This window comes from Myodes glareolus, chromosome 22, assembly GCF_982192425.1.
Source record: "Myodes glareolus chromosome 22, mMyoGla1.1, whole genome shotgun sequence".
In the NCBI taxonomy this organism is placed as follows: domain Eukaryota; kingdom Metazoa; phylum Chordata; class Mammalia; order Rodentia; family Cricetidae; genus Myodes; species Myodes glareolus.
In genome coordinates, this window is record NC_142047.1 from 11,245,454 (window position 1) to 11,269,118 (window position 23,665).

The following is a 23,665-nucleotide window of genomic DNA, read 5'->3' on the forward strand; positions in this document are numbered from 1 at the left end:
ATTTGTTTTTTTTGTTTGTTTGTTTTTTGTTTGTTTTTGTTTTTGTTGTTGTTGTTGTTGTTGTTTTTTAGACAGGGTTTCTTTGTGGCTTTGAAGCCTGTCCTGGAACTCGCTCTTGTAGACCAGGCTGGCCTCAAACTCACAGAGACCCACCTGCCTCTGCCTCCCGAGTGCTGGGATTAAAGGCGTGTGCCACCACCGCCCAGCTTGGGTTTTAATTTTTGAAACAGGGTCACAAGTAGCCTAAGTGGGTCTTGAACTCTGAACTCTCCTGACTCCAGTTCCCAGGAGCTGCGATCACAGGTATGCACCACCGTACCAGTCTCACAATGGGTTTTCACGGGCAGGACATTTACATTGCCTTCCTCTCAAGTTCATATTCCAAACGTCTAAAAGCAAGAATCTTTTTCCCCTTGCTCCTGAGGAGAATCCCAAAACAGAGTCCTGGCTCTGGTGGACGGTCTCTGCCAATCTACAGGATGTTTCTTCCAGGAAAAAGACTGTCCATTCCTCAGTGGGGGCTGAGAGAGCAAGAGGCTTCAGCAGGTAAAGGCGCTTGTCACAGAATTGTGGCATTGGGAGTTTGATCCCCGAAATCCATGGAAAGGTAAAAGGAGAGACTTGAATTCATAAAGTCATCTGCTCATCTCTACATGTATATGCCATGACATGTGTGCTCCAACACATACACACACCCCAATCATAATAAATAAAACTTTAAAAGTATTGGTGGGGATTGCCCCAAGGTAGAGACTAGAATCACATATGTGAGTTAAGTAAAGCACCAAAAAGGATGGGTTGGCGTGCTATCGTCACAGCCAGTGCTGACCAGTCCATGGGCTGTCCTCCCCATGAGCAGACACAGACCTAGGAAACACTGAGGTACACGCAGTAAGTGACCTGCCGCTTACAGGCTTGTTCAGACAATATTTCAGACGGAAGAAGTCTCTGGGGAGTTTAGCTCATCCAGTCTTCGCACAGGCAGCTGCACGGCACCTCTCCCGGCGTCACAGCCTCTTCTAACGTCAGCCATCTTCGTGCCGTGGACCATGTGAGCTAAGAGACCGCCTGCAGAGAGCCTCTTCTGGCTTGTGGGCTTTGTTTGTTTTGTTTTTTTAATAAAAAATGTATTTTCATAATTTTCCCTTTAGTTCTTGTATTTTTACTTGTTTGTTTGTTTGTTTGTTTGTTTGTTTGTTTGTTGGAGACAGGGCTTACTTTGTAGCTCTGGTTATACTAGAACTCACTCTGTAGACCAGACTGGCCTGAACTCACAGAGATCCGCCTCCCTCTGCCTCCTGAGAGCGGGGACTAAAGACACGCGCCACTACTGTCCAACTTATATTTTTATTTTGTTCTTGTTGTAGCAGTTAATATTGTTGTTGTTTTGAGACAGGGTTTCTCTGTGTAGTCCTGACTGCCCTGGAACTCACTCTGTAGACCAGGCTGGCTTCAAACTTTGTGATCCGCCTGTCTCTGCCGCCCAAGTGCTGGGATTAAAGGCGTGTGCCATCACCGTCCAACTTATGCTTTTACTTTTTAAAAAGTGCTTTTATTTTATTGCATGTGGAGGTCACAAAACAGCTTATGAGAGTCATTCTTGTCTTCCATTCAAGTAATGAAGAAGGAGCAAACTCAGGTCGCCAGGGTTGGTGGCAATACCTTTACTTGCCTTGTTTTCTCTTGCCTTTTTGCAGGATATTAATTTTGACTTCTTTACTTCCACCCACATGCATTCATTTTCAGTGGCTAATGAAAATTCAATTTTTCAGTTCTCCATGTATGTGCACATGTGTGTGCGTGCCTTGCGCTGTGTGTGTGCACATGTGTGTATGTGTGTGCATGTGTGCTTATGTGTGTGTGTGTGGGTAAGCCAGAGAAGCTGATGTCAGGTGTCTTCCTTAGCTGTTTTCCTCCTTATATTCTGAGCAGGATCTCTCACTAAACCCGGAGCTCACGAGCTCACCTGGAGTGACTGGCCAGTGAACATTGGATCCTGTCTCTGCCTCCACTCCTGGGATTACGGCACACATATCTATGTTTGCCGTTTGCACACCGACGCTGGGATCCAAATTCATAGCCTTGTTCTTGCGCAGCGCTCCACTGAAGGACTCACGTCCCCACAGCCCTCATTTCCAGTCACTAAACAGAGCACAGTGACGCGTCCACCACTGGTCTGCTATTGACTAACAGCAAACTCGGTAAACTTCGGCATGGAAGAAATTACTTAAGAAAAAATAACAGCTAATTTTCCCTGCGTTTGTTTCGCAGTTAGGTTCCTGCTGAAAATTAGTGGGAAATTCCCCCCTAGAAGAATCTGATAGAATTTTAAGGGACTACTTTATGGAAATGAGCTAAGAGATTTGTTGTGTTTTTTTCTCGTCGTGAGAGTTAAAAGCCTTTCTGTTGGAAAATGCAATCACTGAGTTCTATATCATTTCTCTCGGTCATCAGAGAATTCAGTAACAGCAAATATAATTAAGGGTCAGGAAAGTGTTCACACCCCTCAAATGAATTATAGTGGCGGGGCTCAGATCCAATTAGCAAGCTGTTACCATCTGAGGTTGCTCATATGCCAGAAACAAACTGCCAAAGCCCAAACAGAGATTCCCAAAGGCCCTGGGACAGTCTTTGAATTGAAAATTCAGTTAACACTTTTTTTTTCTTTCCTGACTGAAGCGGGAATCTGGACCTTTATTATCACACAGGGCTTTTTGCTTTCTAATCACCAAAGGCTATTCAGGAGTTTCTGCAGGAAGCAGCCCCTTAGTAACAGGAAGGTTTTGTTAAATAAATAAATAAACAAAAACTAAAAACACAGAGGAAGAGGAGCCTCTCCTTTCAGGAAAAAGGAAGAGGCAGACTAGAGAAGGAAGCTCCTCTCGCTGCAGCGCCTGTCTGCAGGCCGCCAAAGACCACCTTTCCAACACATTGCCCTTGGTCCCAACCCCTGTTGAAGACCACCAGCCTGGCCATTTTAATCTCTTCCTAGTATTTATTTAAATGCTTGATATTGTCATTAGCTGTGTAAGCATTAATCTTCCCCATCAAAGTGGTGAGTGTTCTTGGGGGCCATCAGCAGCCCTTGCAAGTTTTCACTCCTCGCCCTCAGGGTCTTGGCTAGTCAGGGTGTTTCTGAATCTTTTTGTTTAGGTTTGGTTTGGTTTTTGGTACTGAGAGTGGTTAAGAGCACTGCCTGCTCTTCCAAAGATCCTGAGTTCAGTTCCCAGCAACCACACGGTGGCTCACAACCGTCTGTAATGAGATCTGGTGCCCTCTTGAGGAAGAGACCTGGTCAGTCGTCCTCATCAACTTAGACCATGAAACCCAATATGCACAGGTTCAACAGAACCGCCATATACGGGCTGTCTATGCATGCTTCAGCATGGCCAGGGCATAAATTTCATTCATTTTCATTTATTGAGGACCCAACGCAAGCAGCCTTGATTCTGTTGGCAAGCGCTCCATCCCAGAGCTGCATCCCCAGTTCTGAAAGACTTCACTGTTCTTCAAGATGGGAAGCTCATCTTCCCCAGCTTGCCAGGCTTTGTGTCGGGGCAGGGGAGGGTAGGCTGGGAGGTTTGGCAGTCTTCTCCTGCTGTGTATGGATGGGTAGGCAGTGTGGTTGAATAAGCACAAACCTTGGCAAGTCGACCTCCCCTGTTGCGAGGGCTTGAGTTGGCCTACGGCTAAATGAGCAGTGCTGGGTTGGTTCAGGAGCAGTGTGTCTCCGGTTGAACAGAAGACACTGTTGACATCAGACACATTGATACTATTCAATAGTGTCAGTTAGGCAGTCTTAGGAGTCTTCACAAGACAAGCAGGTCACAAATGGCCTAGACTAACAGTGCCTCCCTGAGGTATCCACAGCATGAAGTATGGAGAGGAGGAGCCTCCTTCCTCGGATTCCCAAAGTCAATGACATATGTGTGTGTTTAGGAACCTGTGCTTTTGATATGTTCCTAAGGCTAAATGTTTGCTTATTCTAGCATGTGTGTGATCTTCAGCATTCATGACAGGGTCAGTCAGTGCACTGGTCCAGAAAATTAAAACATACAGCCAGAGCACATGACCTTGTTTCAGCATGAATGAGCTGAATGGTAATTTTTTTAAAATCACCTAAATGTGGGGAGAAAATGGGGTTAAGATATACCACCAAGGTAAGATCACAAATATGTCAACTCGGTCATTCATCTCAGGTGATGACCGCCCCACACGCAGGTCTACATGCCTGCCGTCTGCAGACCCCTCCCCTCCACACGCAGGTCTACATGCTTTCTTCAGACCCGCCCACACACGCAGGTCTACATGCCTGCCGTCTGCAGACCCCTCCCCCCCACACGCAGGTCTACATGCCTGCCGTCTGCAGACCCCTCCCCTCCACACGCAGGTCTACATGCTTTCTTCAGACCCGCCCACACACGCAGGTCTACATGCCTACCGTCTGCAGACCCCTCCCCCCCACACGCAGGTCTACATGCCTGCCGTCTGCAGACCCGCCCCACACACACAGGTCTACATGCTTTCTTCAGACCCGCCCACACACGCAGGTCTACATGCTGTCTGCCCCACATACACAGGTCTACATGCTTTCTTCAGACCCGCTCCACACATGCAGGTCTACATGCTGTCCATAGAGATGATTCACTGTTAATTTGGAGAGACTCTGCCTGTACTATGGAAGATAGAAAAGATGACACTTTCCTACACATCTTGGGGTGTTTGGGAGACACAGTAAGCCCAAAGAATACTGTTCCAGTTGCACAAGCCTGGTGAAAGGCAAAAAGACTTGGGGGGGAATACTTGAAGCGCCCCTCCAGGTGGGGATCGACTGGGTCATCTGTCTGTCCGTACAAAACCTGTCAGCATGTATAAAGCCCTAGGTTCAATTCCCAGCTCCACATAAACCGGGCACGATGGCACATGCCAGCAACCCCAAGAGTAGGAAGTCTGAGGCAGGAGGATCGCAGGTTCAAGGCCAGCCCGGCTGTGTTAATCAGGGTTCTCTAGAGGAACAGAACCAATAGGGTGGAAATACATTGAATTAGCTTATGCTAAGACAGTAACAACGGGTGTCTTACCCTGCTGTGTGGTCCTCGAGGCTGGTTCCTCAGTGGTTCAAAGCCGTCCCACGGTGGCTTTTTCATCCCAGAGAGGCTAACAATGCAATAGTTTCTCAGTCCACAAGCCTGGGTGCCCCAGCAGTTCCCGTCTGATGTTGAAGATCATCAAGGATCTGTTGGTCCTTGGTTCACAGTGGAAGCCTGGGGGTGCTGGTTCTGATGCTAGGAAGAACCAGGAGGGAATCAGTCAAAGCGGCAACAGGTTAAATTAGCCCGCTGGCAAGAGGGATGCCCAAGCACACGGAAGGGAATCATCTTCCCTTTGCTACACCTTTCTTTAATCTGTGCCCGCTCTACACACACACACACACACACACACACACACACACACACACACACACAATGAAGGCAGTCGGGGCCATGACTAGGTAGGGCTCCCTTCTTGGTGATTCTAATGTGTGATCAAGATGACATTAAAACCTACCATCCTACTGGACTACATTAAAAAAGAGAGAGCGGAGGGGAGGGAAGTCTGAGATAGACAGAGACAGACAGACAGACGGATGGACAGACAGACAGGCGGATACTGTGCCTGCTGGTAATCCTAGAATTTGGAAGAACAAGACAGGAGCACACGTAGTGAAACTATGTCTCAAACAAAGTGGGTAAGGGAAGAAGACAGCTAACCGACTAAAGTCCAGAAAAATCAAGCGGAGAATGAACTTGGCAAGGACTTTAAAGCAGATATCATACAAATATTTTAGCAATCAAGAGCAAATTCTCTTGAAACAAATAAAAAATTGAAAATCTCAGTAAAGAAACAGAAGACATTAACAAAGGGAAAATATTGACAGAAATGGGGAGAAAGGTGAAATTTGGCAGGGTTGGAGTGAATAGAGAGGAGATGGCAAAGTGTGGACGCTTGGGGGTCCACCTACAGCATCCACATCGCTACAGTTCTGGAAGAATCCACTGCAAAAGCATTTAAAGGGATGATTTTTGTTGTTGTTGTTGTTTTGAGACCCGGTTTCTCTGTAGTTTTGGAGTCTGTCTTAGAACTAGCTCTTGTAGACCAGGCTGGCCTCGAACTCACAGAGATCCACCTTCCTCTGCTTCCCGAGTACTGGGGTTAAAGTTGGGTACCATCACTGCCTGGCAGTGATAATATTTTAAAATCCCCTACTGTGGTGGTTTGAAAGAAAATGGCCCCCAAAGGGAGTGGCACTGTTAGGAGGTATGGCCTCGTTGGAGTAGGTGTGGTCTTGTTGGAGGAAGTGTGTCACTGTGGCGGTGGGCTTTGAGGTCTCATATGCTCAAGCTACTCCCAATGAGACAGTCTACTTCTTGTTGCCTGTGGGCCGTGTAGCACCAAGTCTGCCTGCATAGCATCAAGCTCCCCACCATATCGCAATGAACCAAACCTCTGAACTGTAAGCTGCCACCCCAATTAAATGTTTCTTTATAAGAGTTGTTGTGGTCATGCTATCTCTTCACAGCGATAGACACCTTAACTAAGACACATACATTAGGTAAAAGACTCAAAGGGACATGTAGAAGAGAAATACTCAGAATACAGAGTAAGCTCAGAGTCCTGTCAAGCCATTCATGAAAGGAAACACTGGCAAAGCAAGGTGCAGATGGTGGAAAAAAAAAAAAAAACAAAAACCAAAAAAAAAAAAATCTCTGCAAGACACCTGAAGAGGGGAAATGGCATTGTGCATGACTGTGACAGTTAGGCAGTGTCAGGGCTGCAGAGATGGCTCTGTGGCTAAGAGCGCCTACTGTTCTTGGCTACCACCTCACAGACATTTGTAGGCATGCACATGGTGCACAGATGCACACATTGAGGCAAAATACTCACAAACTAAATCTGAAGAAATAACAGAAGAAAAGATAATAGATTGACTGTCAACTTGACAGGATCTAGAATCATCTACAAAATAAAGCTCCAGTCAGGTCTGTGAGAAAGGCAGGCTGTGAGGTAGGTGGGTTTTGGAGGCCATGTCTTGGTCAGGTTAATACAGGACTCTCCACCCTGAATGTGGGCAGCACCGATTCCAGTAGTTGAGGACCTCAACAGAATAAAATGGAGAAAGCAGACTGATCTTCAGCATTCATCTCTCGGCTTTCTTACTGGATGCCATGTGACAAGTCTGCTCATCACTGTCCCTTTCCTACCATGTTGAAATGAACCAGCCCCCAACTGCAAGCCCAAAGAAAATCTTCCCTCTGTAAGTTGCTTTTGTTGGGTTCTTCATTACAGCCATAAAGAGAGAAACCAATGAAATGTTTGCATGACGCATATTCAGCAGAGGGCTGAGCCTAGGACATCTAGAGAGAACTCTTGGAATGGTTTGAGTGAGAAGGGTCCACATAGGCTCATATGTTTGAATGCTTGATCCCCAGTTGGTGGAACTGTTTGGGAAGGATTAAAAGGTGTGGCCTTGTTGGAGGAGGTGTGTCATTGAGGGTGGTGGGCTTTGGGGGTTTTTTTGTTTGTTTTGTTTTTCGAGACAGGGTTTCTCTGTAGCTTTGGAACCTGTCCTGGAACTAGCTCTTTAAAAAAAAAACAGATTTATTTATTTATTATGTATACAACATTCTCCCTCCATGTATGCCCACACACCAGAGGAGGACTCCAGATCTCATTACAGATGGTTGTGGGCCACCATGTGGTTGCTGGGAATTGAACTCAGGACCTCTGGAAGAGCAGCCAGTGCTCTTAACCACTGAGCCATCTCTCCAGCCCCGGAACTAGCTCTTATAGACCAGGCTGGCCTCAAACTCCCAGAGATCCGCCTACCTCTGCCTCTGGAGTGCTGGGATTAAAGGCACCTGGCACCGCTGCCTGGCTGGCTTTGGGTTTCAAACGCCCACTTCAGACTGAGTCATCTCTCTGTCTGCCACTTACAAATCACATTAGTTCTCAGCTACTGTCCCAACGCCACACCTCCTGCTTACTGTCTGCCCACCTCCCGCCACACTCCCTACCATGATGATCATGGACTAGCTCTCTGGAACTATAAGCAAGCCCCAATTTAAATACTTTTTATAAAAGTTGTCTTGGTCATGGTGTCTTCTCACAGCAGTAGAAGAGTAACTAAGACAACTCTCAAAATTCAACGGAAAAAAAATTCCAAAATGAGCAAAAGATGTGAACAGGCATTTCACAGAAGAGGATTGCCAACATCATTGGTTATTAGGCAGATGTTGATCAAATTGCAGTAAAATACTATTGCATGTCTATGAAGCTAAAATACTATTGCATTCTATGAAGCTAAAATACTATTGCATTCTATGAAGCTAAAATCCTATTGCAAGTCTATGAAGCTGAAACAAGGCCACTGTGTAAGGTGCTTGCTGTAAAGTCTGACGAGTTGCATTTAATGTCAGGAACACACTTAAAGGTAGAAGGAGAGAACTGTTTCCACAAAACTGTCCTCTGACCTTCACATGTATGCTGTAACATACATGTGATCACACACCCATTATTCACAGAACAAGGAGAAGGAGAAAAGGAGAAGGAAGAAAAGAATTTGTTGCTTAAAATAAAAAAAGAAAAACTGAAATTAAATTAGGCGTGGTGTGGGATACAGTTGAGGAAATCCTTGCTTCGCCTTCCAGACACCCAGAGTCGGATAGCAACACCACGGAAACCAGGCTTGATGATACGGGCAGCTAATCCCAACACTTGGAACCTGGAGGCAGGTGGTTTGGAAGTTCAAGGTCAGTCTTGTCTACACAACAAGTTCTAGCTCAGTTTGGGCTACATCAGATCCTGTCTCAAATAAATGAAGAAACGTGAGAATAGTGACAATAGGAAGCTGTCTGTGCTGCTTAGTGGTTAGCGCTTGCTTTGCGTGTACAAGGACCTAACTTTAATCTTCAGCATAACCCCTTCCCCCCAAAATAAAAATTCTTGAAAAAAAAAAAAGAGTGGCAACATGAAATTCTGGTTAGAATGTATCGCTTACATATTTTGTAAACTTTGAAAATACCATTAGCTGTTAATATGTTGATTAAAAGCTCCAGCTGGCTGAAACAGGAAGTCACAATTAGTTTTTTTGCTGATCCTGTCAGCTAAATCAGGAGACAATAAAGTGAAGGCTCCCTCCCCCCGCCCCTTTCCTCTACCAAGCTACGAGCAAGTAGAAAAGACTGCTTAAGTATCCAGGAAATACCTCAAAAGATGAAGACACCAACTTTGAAAAATGTGCAGAATTCATCTGGGGCAAGAGCACAGTATCTAGGTCATAGGTCGTGGAGGTGTGGCCAAGAAGAATGGGGATTTCTCCAGCGTGAGCTTGACAAGCCTCTGGGGTTGGGAGTGGGGGAGGGCAGCCTCGCAGCAAATCGGGAAGGCTGACCCCCAAACTCCAGCCCGTCAGAGAGCGGCAGAAAGTCAGGTTCTCCGTTATTCAATTTCTATGAATCAATTAAAACTCCATAATTTCCCAAGTCTTACAAAAATGTGTGCACACACATGTAACACACGGCCGCGAGCCGTCTTGTACACATCAGTTCTGCACATGCGCTCCTTCCTGTGTGCAACAACGGCTACAGTGAACTGATTCTCATCCTTCTTGCCCACAGCAGCGGAGAGTGCTGGGCGTTGGCTCAGAGCACCGCGCCCCTGCCTGTCATTCCATCTTCCCTTCCTTCCTTGCAAGAGGAGAGCCCTGATGGTGTCTGTGCCCCACGTGAGCCCAGGAGAACTGGAAGAAAGAGAATGGGAGGGCACGCAAGGGTGTCCCTCAAATGGCAGAGTGCTCCCTGGCATTCGTGAAACCCTGGGTTCCATCCCAAGCACCATAAGCCAGGCGTGATGGAACCGAGCCTGCCACATCAGTCCTCAAGAGTTAGAGGTAGGAGGATTCTTGGCTACACAGCAAGTTAGCAGCCAGCCTGGGAGAGGTCTATGAGATATTGCCTTAAAAAAAATAAAGAAATAAAGTAAAGAAGCCGGGCAGTGGTGGCACACGTCTTTAATCCCAGCACTCCAGAGGCAGAGGCAGGCCGATCTCTGTGAGTTCAAGGCCAGCCTGTTCTGCAGAGCAAGTTCCAGGACAGGCTCCATAGCTACTGAGAAACCCTGTCTCGAAAAACCAAAATAAATAAATAAATAGGAATTTTTAAAAAGCCAGAATGAGTTGTTCCCCTCACAGTCTCCTCCCTGTGATCCTGGCACAGTGGGGTGACTTTCCAGACGTGCCCCTTCCTGGCTTGGTGGGATGGGGGTGGCTTCCCAGCTGCTTCCTTCTGAAGTAACTTCTCAGTCCGAGCCTTCCGTGGGGCTCTTGCCTGGGGCTAGACAGACAAAGAAGAGTCTCCTGGTCTACAGTAACAAATGTTCCAGGCATTTTCTTCTGCCTTTTCCTGCCAGTCCTGTTGTGTGCCAGCTGCATCCCTGACAGTTTTCCGGTTTTCCTCTGTTCTCACTCGGACACAGTCCTCTAGCGGTCGCTTCTCTGATTTCTGACTTGTGAAAACATAAGCAAAGATGTCTTTATGGTACCGTGGGTAACGCGCACTACATGCCTTGTTTTATTTTGTTCTTTTTCAAAGGCAAACTATTGATTTAATTTGCTTTTGTAAAAATCTTTAGGTGGGGGGACATAGCTGAGTACATCCAGTGTCTGCCTAGTATGCAAAGAACACTGTGTTTAGTTTTCCACACTGCACAAACCCAGGCAAACTGCAGACGTCTATAATTCCAGCACTTGGGAGAGGAGGGCAGGAGGGTCAGGGGTTCAAGGCCATTCTCACCTGTGTTTCAAGTTCGAGGCCAGCCTAAACTAAGTGGAAAATTTTTCTTTTTTCTGTTGAGAATTTTCTGTTTAGTTTTTTTTTAATTTTTTGTTTGTTTATAAAAATTTCCACTTCCTCCCCTCCTCCCCTAAGTGGAAAATTTTTTCAGATACATTTGACTTACCAAATTTAAACTAAGATACATAATTTAGATAGATCTATAACAGTCAATGAGACTGAAGAAGTAATAATAATAATAATAATAATAATAATAATAATAATAATAAATCTCCCAACTAAAGATTCACTAAGATTCACTCCTGATTTCTACCAGACTGTAAAGAAACAACATGACTGTTACGAATTTCTTAAGAGGAGCCTCTCTACCGTGACAAATAATTCCAACCAGACCAAATTAGACCGAATAAAAGATGCCCATGTTTAATACAGGGCTCCCGGGTGGCCCGAGAAAGCATGGTGAGGGAAAGAGATGGGGACACCACCCAAAACCCGGAGACCACGTGTTTCTTTTCTAGGTGGCAACCTAAATAGTCTGTATGAGTGGTCCTGACCCTCCCTGGGGAGGGGTCAATGCTTGGCAGGCTTTCCCGGAAGTGGAGTCCGGATCAAGGCGACTCCCAGGGGAAGGTTCTTGAAATGGAGCTTCCTGCTTCATTCCTGCTTCTGTGTCACTCCAAGGATGGGTGCAAGGGGCTGGGGTGAGGTTTCCAACCCAAACAATGGCTTCTCAAACTAGTCCATAAGATGAGAAGGAAGACGCCAGACTCTACTGAATGCTCCCAAACCATCAACACAGATACAAAATTCTCAGTAAAGGACTGGAGAGGTGGTTGGCAGCTGAGAAAAGCCCTGGCCCCTTCTAGAGGAGCAGGATTCCATCCCCAGCATCCACAAGGAACTCACAACCACCTGAAACTCCACTTCTCGGAGTGAATCTGAAGCCCTCTTCTGAATGCAGCAAAGACATGCATGCAGGCAAAAACCCACATACAGGAACAAAAATAAAGTGAATCTTTTTTTTTTTTTAATTCTCAAAAAAAGAAAAAACTTGCAAACAGAATTCAAACACATGTCAAAAAAAGATCACTATGGTCAAATTGTCTTTTTCCCCCCAGAGATGCAGGTATGGTTCAACATACATAAATCAATCAATGCAATTTATCACATAAATTTCTTAAAACAGAAATCACACAGACATTTCAATAGATGAAGAAAGGCTTTTGACAGAATATAGCATGCCTCCTGGATAAAACACCTGAAGAAAGCAGTACGAGAAGGAATGCATGTCAGTATAGTGAAGCTTTTATACTAGAAACCTACAGCCAATGTTATCCTAAATGTGGACAACCTCCAAGCAATCCACTAATGTCAGGAACAAGCTGAGGCGTCTACTCTCTCCTCCTGCATTCAATAAGGTGCTTGACATCTTAGCTAGGTCAATACATCAAGAGAAGGAAAGAAAAGGGATAGAAAGGAATGAGATAGGAAGAGAGGATGGTGTGCTCCTCTACGTAAAGACTCTCAGAATCCAATCAGGAAACTCTTAGTTTTGAGAAACACTTTCAACAAAGTGGAAGGACACAGAGTCAACCTACAAAAAAAAAAAAATCAGTATATGGGGGCCAGAGAGATGGCGCAGTGCTTAAGAACACTGACTGTTCTTCCAGAGGACATGGGTTCAATTCCCAGCACCCACATGATGGCTCGCAGCTGTCTGTAATTCCAGTTCCAGGGGATCTGACATTGTCACAAAAACACACATGTAGGGAAAAGACCAATGCACATAAAATAAAAATAAACAAAAATTTTACAATCAGCATATGATAAGAAAGAAATCAGGGAATCCCATCCACCATTGCCTCAAAACATAAATCAATAAAAACAAAATACCTTGAAATAAACTTACCAAGAAAGTGAAAGACCTTTTAAAGTAAAACACCAAAAAAAAAAAAAAAAGAATACGAAGACGGCACTAGAAAGTAGAAAATGTCCATGCTTGTGGACTGTAAAAGTCAATATTGCAAAAATGCCCATCCTACCACAAGTAATTTACAAACTCAATACAACTGCCATCAAAATGCTAATGTCATTCTTCAAACAAATAGAAAAACACTTAAAATTCATAAGAACACAAAAGGCTCTAAATACCTTCCCTCGTCCAGTCTCGAATAAAAGCAATAGCACCTGAGGCATCACTGTGCCCGATTTCAAGTTATACTCTACATCCACAGGAACAGCATGGCACCGACACAGACAAAGACCTCCAGATACAAGTGGCCCAACCTGTGCGGGCACATGATTTTTATCAAAATTTCAGAAATTGCTGGACACAGTGGCATGAACCTTTAATCCCAGAATTTGGGAAGGCAGAGGCAGGCAGATCTCTGAGTCTGACATCAGTCAAGTCTACATAGAGAATTGCAGACCAGCTAATCCCACATAGTGAGACTCTGTTGTTAAAAAGAAAGAACAAGAGAGTAAGAGAGAGAGATTATCTAACTCTAGAAATATACATTGGTGACAAGACGGTTTCTTCAACAAATGGTGGTAGGAAAACGGGGTGGCTGCATGGAGAAGAGAGAAACTAGAGCACTAGATCCCAACCTGCACAAAAATGCAGGACAAATTAGTGTAAGACCCACAGCTCTGAAACTGCTCGTGGAAAACCAGAGAAAATACTTTACAATACAGGCACAGACTTCTTGGTTGTTCAGGAAGTAAGGCCGGCTGATGAATGGGACCCTGTGGAGCTAAAGGAACCTCTTCATGACGAAGGAGGCACACAGTTGAGTGAAGGGACAGAATAAGCGAAAATCGTTTCTACCGATGTATTCTACAGTGGATTAATATCTTGAATGTACAAAGAGCTTAAAAAACTAAACAAGAAATCAAATAACCCAATCAATAAATGGCCTAAGAAAGTAAATAGACTTCAGGAAATGAAATACCATTGTCTTGTAAATGCATGAAAAGTTCCCAACTTCACAGACATCAGAGAAGCACAGATTCAAACTCTATTGAGATTCTGTCTTATCCAAGTCAGACTGGTAGGGGTTAAGGAAACAACATCAACAAATGTGGATGGCGAGGATGTGGACAAGAGGAACTCTTACACACTGCTGCTGGGAATGAAGACGAGTCTAGCAATGATGGAAAACAGAATGGAGGTTCCTCAAAAACTAAAATTAGACCTACCATATGATGCGCTACTCCCCTCCCGGGCATTTACCAAACGATGCCCAAGTGACAGAACACAGAAGTGCGTGCTCATTGGTGCTTTCTGCAGCACTGTCAAGAATTGCAAACTCATGCAACCAGCCTATGTCCAATGACAGGGAAATGGTAAAGAACAAAACTTGGAGATGTACACAATGGAATATTCTTCAACGTGAAGGATGAAGTTACATCATTTACAGAAAATGGAGCAGCTACAGATAATCCTAATTGCAGACCAGTTAAATCAGTCTCAGAAAGACAAACAACATGTTCTCTCAATTGTTGTCCTGGTTTTTGTATAAATACATAAAAGCATGTATGCACACACAGCAAAAAAAACAAAACAAAACTGCAGAAGTGAAACTGTGCAGGATAAAGGAACTAACAAGAGAAGAGAGGAAGAAGACAGGGGAGCTGGGGAGGAAGAAGTACACTCCATACCCAAAAAGTACTTGTACAAAATGTCTTTAAGTAACCCAGAGTCATGCACAATAAATATACAAAATGGAATTGTTTAAAATTCAAAAAAGAATAAACAATTAAAATTTAAAACTAGCCAAGTATGGTGGTACATGCTTTTAATTATAGCACTTGGCAGGCAGAGGCAGGTGGATATCTATGAGTTTAAGGCCAGCCTGATCTACAACCTAGGCCAGATAGGGTAAAACAGGGAGACTCACACCAGGCAGTAGTGGCACACACCTTTAATCCCAGCAGTCAGGAGGTAGATCTCAGTGAGTTTGAGGTCAGCATGGTCTACAGAGCGAGTTCCAGGACAGGCTCCAAAGCAGCACAGAGAAACCCTGTTTCAGGGGGAAAAAATTAGTGAGACTCTGTTTCAAAATAAAACAGGAGTAACAGAGACAAGATTTCTGGAAAATGAAGTTTCCAGAGCAATCAAGGCAAGTGATGTCCAGAAAGTAAGAAAGAATGAGGTTGTAGGTGGGGCAAGCCATGTGGAGAGTTTATCCAGCACACAGGGCCCTGGGCTTGATCCCGAATGTTAACAGAAGGGAAAAGGAAATTCAATTACAGTTTATCAATGGTACCTGAGATCACAGGGCAGAAAGAATGGCAGACAGAGAGGAAGTCAGAGAGAATACTTCAGCACAATGCAGTCCCTTACAGCGCCATCAGAGTTCTGATGAGCAGATGGATATAAGGGGAAACCAGCCATGTCCGAGGAAGAACAACCAGAGAGATGGCAGGGACAGTCCCAAGTCACAGGACGGAACTTACTGAGTGGCTCCTACCTGGCAGGCACATTAGCACACACACCAGATCTCCGCGGTCACCTGCAGCGAAGGTAATATCTTCACTTCTCAGAAAGGAGACTGGGGTTCTCTGTGGAAACCTGTTTTCCAATCAACATCTGCATCAGGACTGAAGGTTCTCTCTCCTGACCCAGAAAGCACATCTTTTACAGATCACAGTGCTGTGTCCTTACAACAGAGCCTGTGACTGGCAAACTCAAGACCAAAAGAAATGGAAAGACAACCACAGACAGGGCTTGGAAGATTTAGCGTACAGATGCCTGCATGGCTCAAAGCAATACACAGAGTCGGCGGAGTCGCTGTGAAAACCCTACGAACACGCAGTCCACACTCAAGGTGTGAGTTCCCTTCCTGCGGCTCTGATAAAGCGCAGCTACTTACAAAAAGCAAGACCTTATTTGTCTTGCGCCTCCAGCGGGATAAGAACCTGCCAGAAGGAAAAAGCATGGCAGCAAGCAGCAGACATAGTGGTTGGAGCAGAAGCTACGGGCTCACGTCTGGAACTCCAAGCATCTCAAGAGAGCACGCTGAAAAGGGCATGTGTTTGTGAAACTTCAAGTAACACACTTCCTCCAGCGAGATCACATCTTCTCAATCTCCCCCAAACAGTGCCACCAAATGGGACCAAGTATTTAAACATCTGCGCCTATGGGAGTCATTCTCATACAAACCACCATACCCAGTAAAACCCGATCCATGATTTTTTTTTTCCTCTCTGACATTCGGGATCAAACACACAATCTTTTGCATGCTAGGCAAGCCCTCTTCTACCCATGAGCTACAGCTTAGCCCATCTCAAAACTGTCCTGACAAAGAAAAACAAACCTGGAGACCTGATGTGCCCTGCTTTTAAAAGGTATAACCTACAAAGTTACAGTAATTAGATCAGTGTGGTGCTGGCATGGAAGCAGGCACACTGCACACACAGTGGAGAACCCAGAAACAAACCCACGCGTGGACAACCAACTGATCTTTGTCCAAGAACTCAGACTGGAGGAAAAGGTAGTTTACTGAAAGCATGCCCTCTGCTTCTACAATACTGAAAAACCACTTCAAAACGGGTAAAACTCTCAGAAGAAAACAGGGAGAAATTTCATGGTCCAGGCCTGGGAAATCAATGATCTCTTGGATGTCACTCCCAAAATGCCAGAAATAAAAACAAAACAAAACACACAAAAAAGTCAAATAACTTTACGTTTAAAAGTTTCTATTGAAGAACCAGCAATCTGTGGAGATGTTTCAAATTATACATCTGATAGGCATTTAGTATGCAAAATAAATACATATGGAAATTGTACAATTCAATGGCATTTTTTTGTTTTATTTGTTATGTTTTTTGGGACAGGGTTTCTCTGTGTAGGTTTGGAGTCTGTACTGGAACTCACTCTGTAATCCAGGCTAGCCTCCAACTCACAGAGTTCGCCTGCCTCTGCCTCCCAAGTGCTGGGGTTAAAGGCATGCTCCACCACCACCGGCACAATGACAAAATTTTAATAACCTTATTTAAAGTGGACAAAGTCTAGGACAAGCACTTATTCAACCCAGACATATGAATAGCATCGGGCGGTGGGAAACACTACACATCATCAGGAAGACACCCACTAAAACCATCAGGGAACATCACCTCACACCTCATAAACTGGCAACCAACAAAACCAAGAGATAAGAGTTGAGGAGGAGGTGGAGAAACTGGAACCCTCAGGCAGCGGTAATGAAGTTGCACCCTTATCAGGGTGCCTAAGTCTGCGTTACAGCCTAGCGTTTGTAGCCTTTACACAGCTATGGGTTCTGTGCAATCCTGTAGGTGGGGAAGTAGGAAATGCTCCAGCCTTACTTGGCTAAGAAGTTGGGACAAAACTGTGTGTATGACTTTTGTTTCTGGGGGTGATTGTTTGGTTTTGTGTGTGTGTGTGTGTGTGTGTGTGTGTGTGTGTGTGTGTGTGTGTGCAAGAGAGAGAGAGAGAGAGAGAGAGAGAGAGAGAGAGAGGGAGAGAGCTTGGCACAGCACTCAAGCGGAGCTCAAAGACAGTTTGCAGGAGTCAGTTCTCCCATCACATGAGTCCTGAAGACCCAAACGAGGTTAGCAGGCTTAGCAGTAACTTCCTGACTCCTCTCTTGGACCCTGTTGTGTTTTGAGACAGGGTCTCAGATCCGCAGCCTGGCCTTGGGTTTCTGGTCTCTCTGATCTCCCTCCCAAGGGCTGGGATGACAGGGACGCCCTACCACTCAGGACTAGGGCTCAGACCCAGGGCTTGATGCAAGACAAACAAGTGTTCTTCCAACTGAGCCACATCTCTGCCCCCTGTGTGTGTTTTACTAGGCGCTGCGGATGATTCTGGTAGCCCCTCTGTCTGTACTTAGCCATGGCTTGTCCCAGAACACAGGTAGTCTTTATCTGTCTGAGGGGAAAAACTAAAGGCTCCTTTTATTTCCTTAGAGAAATTTCTTTTTACGGCTTGTCTAAATTCATCTCTACTAGCCACAGAAAGCTTTCCCAGCCTGGAAGAAGTGGTTTGAGTCTCTCCCACCATCTCAAAAGATCCACGTCTCCCAGCTCTCACCCTAGAATCTCAGCACAGGACATTCACATTGTTAAAGGACAAATAAATAAATACAGAAAACCCCAAAGCATGACTTCAAACCAACCGCAGAAACACTTGGTGTGTGTTTGGACAGCATGTGGATAAATATTTGACATGTTTGTTTTACTGTTTTAAAGCTCAGATTCTGCACTAAAGAAACCATGATCATACAGTTTGCAAACAAAGATGTCAAACACAGCTTGAAGTGCTGGGAAAGAGTAAAGAGTCTCCCACGCCCTCATCCAGCTCATCAGCCACTGTAGATGGGTTGGGATTAATTGGTGTTGGTGCCATTGCTTCCCTTTACAGCTGACATCAGACCCCAGGTCCCCGACGGTCCTTTCGACTTTGCGTGGAAGGGCTGAAAGCTGTGACCCACATTCCCATGGCCATTTCCCAGTGGCACTCTATGCTTCTGGCTTAGCTTTCTCTGGGAAGAAAAACTGGGAAGAACTTTCTTGGTACTGAGCCATGCTCCCATCTGGGATAAAGATTAAGAAAGAGGAAGGAGCTTTTGTTCTGATTATAAATGCCAGATGCCGCCACATGCATGGCCCTATGGATCCCTGGTGCTTACTTCAAATGTTTGCTTTGAAAACATCCTCTCTGAGGAATGCTCTGGTAACCATCAGGAGTCAGAGGAGTGGCCCGCTGCCCTTGCCAGAACTTGCTAAAAGATTGCCACCGATAGATTAAAGGGAATCCCTTGGCCTTGGGGTGGTTTATCAACTTTCACAGAGAACAGATTTTCCCACATGGAAGATGTCCACAGCCGTGAAAGCCATGGGAATCACTAGAGGCCATCACGTGGGCTTCAGGCCAGCAGCATAGAAACTCCCAACAACGAAAGGCATTTCACTGCCAGTATTGACTTTCGGGAAACCAATGTTACTGTAAGTCGGATAGCTCTTTGGTCATTTTTGATTACAGAGTAAACCAAATAACTCTTTGATCATTTTTTATTACCAAATTTGAAGGAGAGCAAATAGTTCAAAACTGAGAGAAATGAGTGAGGGGCAAGGGATGTAGTTTAATTAGTAGGATACATGATGTCCTGGGTTCAGTCCCTAGCACCTCATATCGCGAGTGTGGTAGTCCATGCTTAGACTCCTAGCACTGTGGCTGTAGAGGCCGAAGGCTCAGATGCGTAAGTTTGTCCTTGGTTACACAGTAAGCTTGAAGTCAGCTTGGACTATGTGAGAACTTATCTCCGAGTAGGTGGGGAGATGAGTAATAACAGAAGACAAAGGAGAAGAGATGGGCAAGTGTAGAGGAAGAAAGAAAGAAGGGTAAGCGATAACAAGGAACAAACTTTGCCACAGAGCCGGCTCAGCTGCCCCACCATGTTCTCGTTGCTCTGCTATGCTGAGGCAAGCATCCAAGGGAGAAACACCAAGGAAGAGTCTGAATCTGCTTAAGATCTACTAGGTCAGCACTGTTGAGTCTTCCTTTGGCCTTAGGAATGGTAGAGTTGGACCAGCACTGTTACTAATCCTATGTCTATCTAAAACTTTGAAATTTTATTCTTTATGGATGACCTAGTATTGCTCTTGGTTTTTGTTGCTGTTTTTGTAATATATATCACTGTCTATAAATATACCTGCTTCAAAATTCATTTTTTCCTAACTTCATCCTTATAACTGTCATGAGCATGCAGTGCCAGAAACATCTCAAATACATTTGTGTCTTTCTACAGCATCAGATTTTACTGAATAAAGATAAATTTGCAAGACTTAGCAATTTCAGTAAGAACAATTTGCCATATAATCTGCATATCTTGATAGCCTGGCTATGGCAAATACAGTCTTTCATTCCAATCTTAATTACTAATATTTGTTTTGTGTTTTGCCTTGCCATGTTTTGTATTCAAGACAGGCTCTCTCTATACAGACCTAGGTGTCCTGGAACTTACTATGTAGACCAAGCTTGCCTCCATTAATTACCAATCTTAACGTCCTTATGGCATAACACAGAATAAAGGTATCCATTTATCTATGGGCATATATGTGGTTTACAGAATGAATAAAGTTAAAGAGGCTGTACCGAGTTCAAAAGGTTTCAGAGGCAGGCAAAGAATCTAAATTGGTAAGATAATGAACCCGGCGGTGCCAAGAGGGAGCTGCATTGGAAGTTGCTAGGATCAGGGTTTGAGAGCAAAGCTGTGACACAAAAGCCTAAGCAAGATTTAAGAGCAGGAAACGATAGGTCAAGTCCAGACTGGCAAACAGGAGGATGGACAAGTGGCCAACTAGGCCTCATCAACAGCAGAGGGTCAAACAGACCCACGGACTGCTTGTCAGTCCTTAGCACAAAGGCCAGGTATCCGATGGCAGGTTGGTGTGGTGCTATGCCATCAAGAGTTAGGTATCTATCACTTTGGGGGGCCTACTGGAGGGAGTTACATGCTTTTCTTGGTCTCACATGTCTAATAAATTCTTGGGAGTGATTTTATTTGATGTACCTCTGTAGTTTTAACTGATTCCCATAGCTTGCTTTCTGTTTTTATTTTGCTTTTTTTTGTTGTTGTTGGTTTTTTTTTTTTTTGTTTTCGTTTTTGTTTTTGAGACAGAGTTTCTCTCTATAGCTTTCGTGCCTGTCCTGGAATTAGCTCTTGTGGATCAGGCTGGCCTCGAACTCACAGAGAGCCGCCTGCCTCTGCCTCCCGAGTGCTGGGATTAAAGGTGTGCACCACCACCACCAGGCCCATAGCTTGTTTTCTATTCCCAGGAATAATTCGTTTATTGGTCTGTCCTGGGTAGGAAAGGGTGGTGTCCTTCAGAGGGTGCCATTTCCTGGTCCCACTCAGGGGTCGAAGCTATTCTTCTGACTCAAAATAAAGTCAAAAGCTGATTACAAAATGGAATCTTCTATGGTGAGGTTCAGCCTGGAAAACACTTAGAGGGACAGCCTCACCATGATAGAAAGTGCGGCAAGCATATTCTCTCCCAGCCACATCAACGTAATGAATTATTAATAACATTCTCCCCATTATCTTCTCTCACCCTTACTGTTACTTTTGATTTGCTACAAACATTTCACTCTATTTACTTTTTACTTTTCTGTGTGATGATTTGCTCACATGTGTATGCCTGAGTGTGGAGGCCAGATGTCAATCTTGGCTTCTTAGGAGATGGCCACTTCATTTTTTTAAGGCACAAGCATTCACTGAGATCTGAGTTCCAGAATAAGTGGTGAAGAAGTGAGAAACAGTGAAATATTGGGTTTCATTTGGACACTTTTGCATGCCCACACAACGGGCTTTGGCCACACTCACTCCCCCCTCACCCTCGCATCTCTAATTGTCTCCCTGATTCCGTTTGTTTCTCTAGCATCCTCCCTTCTACTCTCATGCCTCTCCTCCCCCACAATCCATGAGGAAACATGGATTACTTGTCTTTTTGTAGCTAGCTTATTTCCCTTAATATGAAGATCACTAGCTCTATCAATTTGCCTATAACTGACATGATTTTGTTCTTCTTAATGATTGACTTGTGCTGTTATGTTTTTATATCACACTTTCTTTATCCACTCCTCTGCGGATGGTACATAAGCTTATTCTCTCCCTCGGCTGCTGTGAACCGTGCCTCAGTAAGCACCTCTGTGCAAGCATCGCCATCCATCGCAGGCTGACTTGGGTTCCTCTAGACGTGCCATTCCGATGGAAGTCTAGCTAAGCTGCTGAGTTCAGTTGGGTGAACATTGGTATTCAAGGCAGGACTCTCTCCTGAGAAGCCATTTTCAGAGATCCAGGAGAAAGGTTTGTGCCTTAGAGGCTCTGAAGTGGGGAAGAAACACTTACTCACTCAGGACAGTGTTTCTCTGAGTGCTTACTTACAGTCTCGCCAAGGTCACCAGGTACCACCATCACGACCACTTCTTGCTCTATCCCAAAACAAAACCAAAGAGTCTTCCTTGTCCTACCAGCTCAGAGCTGGAGGGCCAACCTGTAACACAATGCTCAGATATAACCTGCAACTTGAATCTGACCAGTTTCCGCCTGGAGTAATGTAGGAGGGTTCAGGAAAAATGCATTTGGAGTGTGAATTGCTCCATCCACATGGGGCAGGCGATGCAGACCTGAGCTCTGTAGGTGCTTACAGAGACGTGTCTGGGTAAAAATGTTCAGGTGGGAGAAACCAATGGCAGACCCGAGGGAAGTCTGCCTGTGTCACCACTGCAAGTGGGAGTGAGACGTAAACAGCTCACAGAGCTAGTGAGATTTTCATTTAATTTTCTTGTTACAACCTGTTAAAGGAGAGCAAGCACATGTATGTACTACCACTGCCTTTGCTGTGTTTGCATGTGAGGAGTATGTATGTGCTCAGCTGTGCACACAGAGGCCTGAGGTCAACTCCCCTACAGCTCTCTACCTTATCATTTGAGACCAGCGATGTGGGATTCCCCTCTGTATGCTGTGAGTACCATTGGTTAATAAAGAAAGTGTCTTGGGCCTGCACAGGGAATAGAGGTAGGTGGGGAAAACTAAACTGGATGCTGGGAGAAAGGAGGCAGAGTCAGGGAGAAACCATGTAGCCCCACCCCCACTGGACAGACTAGGGAACTTTACCTGGTAAGCCACAACCTCGTGGTGATACACAGATTACTAGAAATGGGTTAAATTAAGATATAAGAGTAGCCAATAAGAAACTAGAGCTAATGGACCAAGTAGTGGTTTAAATAATATAGTTTCTGTGTGATTATTCTGAGAATAATCTGAGAATATTCTGAGAATAGTCTGAGAAGCCAGAAACCAACAAGCGGTCTCCTTGCAACAGACCAAGTCTCTACCTGAATCCAGAACTTGCCAATTGGCTAGACTGCCTGGGCAGAGACCTCTGTGGATCCATCTGTCTCCGCCTACCCTGGCCGTAGGGTTACAGACATGTTACGTGCATGATAGGGATCTGAACTCAGGTCCTCAGGTTTGGACAGCAAGTACTTCACCTACTGAACCGTCCCCCCAGACCAATGTCAGCTTTTTAATTCCCATAATAACCATTCGTGGGAGATTTTGCATCCTCAGTTTCCAAATGAGGGACCTGAAGCTTACAAAGGGGATTCTTCCCCAGGCAAGCTAAGCAATTTGCTAAAGGTTAAGCGGGACCAGATTTTAACCCCAGTCTGCCTGATGCTGATGTCACGGTAGTTTCCTCAGAACCAACAGTCAGAATGTGATAGCCCGAGAGACAAGTCTACTGTGCACTTCATGATCTGCACACGGGAAGGGGGCTTTACATTTTTAAACTGTTGAAAAGAAAAAAAAGAAGAAAACCATTTTGTGCTTTGGGGAAATTACATGAAATCCAAATTTCAGTGTACATAATTAGAGTGTTTTTTTAAAAATTTGTTTCTTATTTGTGTTTTGTGTTTTTGAGACAGTCGCACGTGTCCCAGGCTAGCCTTGAACTATCTATATAGCCAAGGAAGACTCTGAATCCCGATTTACCTGGCCTCCTCATCCTGAGTGCTGGAATTACAGGAGTGTCCCACCACACCCAATTTGTGTAGTACTGGGATTAAATACAGGACATTATGCATGCTAGGCAAGCACTATACCAACTGAGCTACATCCCTGGCCCCATAAATAAAGTTTTATTGGCACACAGCCCATCTGTATTGTCTGCAGCTGCTTTCATACTGTGTGAGGGTTTAGTAGTTGCTAAAGAGACCAAGTGGTTAATAAGCAAATGCATTTACTGCTTGACCCTTTAGAAATACGCTTGCCGGCCTCTAGCACGTAATACTCGGCCTCATAATTGGT

General features: G+C 44.9%; 1 long non-coding RNA gene across 2 annotated transcripts in view; it reads right to left on the reverse strand.

Annotated features, from left to right (window-relative positions):
- LOC125408872 (uncharacterized) overlaps positions 1-23,665 on the reverse strand; it is a 33,895-nt gene that overhangs the window by 8,824 nt on the left and 1,406 nt on the right. For both annotated transcript variants that reach the window (XR_015735914.1, XR_015735913.1), the window contains one exon: positions 5,082-5,285. This is a non-coding gene — a long non-coding RNA (uncharacterized LOC125408872). The remainder of the gene's footprint in view (positions 1-5,081; positions 5,286-23,665) is intronic.